General features: G+C 40.0%; 1 protein-coding gene across 2 annotated transcripts in view; it reads right to left on the minus strand.

Moving 5' to 3' along the window:
* LOC102209745 (coxsackievirus and adenovirus receptor-like) overlaps positions 1 to 1,530 on the minus strand; it is a 6,072-nt gene extending 4,542 nt beyond the window's left edge. Inside the window, exons 1-2 of one of the 2 annotated variants that reach the window (XR_312502.1) lie at positions 1,089 to 1,530; positions 593 to 652 (exon numbers count right to left, since the gene is read on the minus strand). The gene's annotated coding sequence lies outside the window, so the exon portion shown is untranslated. Of the gene's footprint in view, positions 1 to 592; positions 653 to 867 lie in introns of both variants that reach the window. The other variant, XR_312501.2, reaches the window with a different exon arrangement.
* Between the last annotated feature and the right edge of the window lie 311 nt (positions 1,531 to 1,841).

Genomic DNA, 1,841 nt, shown 5'->3' on the forward strand with positions numbered 1-1,841 from the left:
GTTGTGCCTCCATCGCTTGTGTCCAGATCACAGGCTGCACTGCCGTGCTGCGCCGTCTTTTTCGCTGACATTTATATGTTTGCGCGTGCGCAGTGTGAGAAGCTGCAGTGACATCCTCACGACCAAGCGATTGATGATCGGAAGCTGGTCGTGAGGTGTTAATATGAATTAATAAATTAATTAATAAACAGGTGTTAATCGTGTGTTAATCGCTTCTCGTTACCCCACGTATACTACACGATGCGCGACGCACGATGAAGGCCAAAATCGGGCCGATCACCAAAACGGTCGCACGACTCAAAAATCGGCTCAAAATGGGCCAAAAATGGGCCAAAAATTGCAATGTAAGCCCAGCATAACCTGAGAACCAGCAGCAGCTTACATCAGTTTATAAAACTAGTAAACTGTGTAAACCATCCAGTGCTGTCCAATTTAAAGAATAAAGTCTCATTAGTTTTATAATTTGAGGTTTTCTGTTAAATTTTCTCTTGACATTTTTCATTAAGGTGAATTGTAAACTGAAACCATCAAATGTTTTTTTTTAGCTTAAAAGACTAAAAGTGAGTTTTAGAAAAAGAAAGAAAACACTTACTGTTGTTCTGAAGGACGTCTGGAACCCTCGAAGGCCTCTGTGGTCACCAGGGTGGAAAATCTGAAAGAAAATAAAACACACACATTAGATTTCTTTGTCTCTGTCACACAGACACGGACGTCCACACAGACACGGACGTCCACACAGCCCCACCCAGCCTCGCGTCTCCTTCACACACACAGACAAACTAAATCAATATAAAAATAATTCTTTGAGAAACATAACAAATTTAACCAGAGTGACACTCAGTTTGTTTTATAACAGTTAAATCTCACCCGCAGAGACAAACATGAAGCCTCATCGAACATCAGCAACGTGGAGCAGAGTGACGCAGTTACAGCAGACATTTCCGTGTCTCTGCTGCTGCTGATCTGACTCTTAGTTTGTCCTAAATGTCTGAGTCTGTCGGTATTTTCACCGAATAACTGAACCTGAGTTTAAATCTGACGACACAAGTTTAAATTTAAGGTTTAAAATAAAGCTGAAAGTCACTGACTGTTAGAAGATCTGTCGTTCAGCCGCTCGGTCTAACTCCACACTTCAACGGTGTAACGTCTCGTATGGAAGTGACGTTGAAGTGACGTTGAAGCAACGTTTGATATCTTGGACCAATAAAATGTGAGTTTTCTAGAAATGATGTAATGTTTCAAATGTTACACGGTTAACATCCACTATAAAAACTGAATCTTTTTACCTAAAAGACTTCAAATGATGTTAGAAAAAGACAGCAAACACTTACTGTTGTTCTCAGGAAATCTGTTAAACCCTCAAACACTCTTCTAATCATCAGGATGGAACAAAAATCCATATAAAGCTAAAAAGCTTGAGGTTGGTATAATCCATCTGCTCTTTCTGTAGGTTAAAAGGAACCTGATTAAGGTTTGTTCAACACAAGCAATTGTGAACAAAATACTTTGTAGGTGAGCTCTACTCTACCACAAAGCTGAACCAACTGACTCTTGTTTCGCTTTGACATCCTGTTTTACAGACACGTCTCAGATGTTTCTGCTTAGCAAAACCAAAACACCTACATCTGACCACATATGCAATGTGACAAAGGGTATTACAGTAACAGGAAATGAACACGAAAATAGGTCAAGGTGTAGCAACAACCTTCCACTCTTTCAGTAAATTCAAATAAACTTGTTCTAATGAATAAAGTCAAAGGTCATGACCTCCTGCACAGCTCTTCTGGAGAACTTTGTCAACCTTTGATTGTCTTTAAGTTGTGTTGGAGCCACAGAGAGCA

The sequence above is a fragment of the Pundamilia nyererei genome, unplaced genomic scaffold (assembly GCF_000239375.1).
Source record: "Pundamilia nyererei isolate P.nyererei 1_Seehausen unplaced genomic scaffold, PunNye1.0 scaffold01039, whole genome shotgun sequence".
NCBI lineage: Eukaryota > Metazoa > Chordata > Actinopteri > Cichliformes > Cichlidae > Pundamilia > Pundamilia nyererei.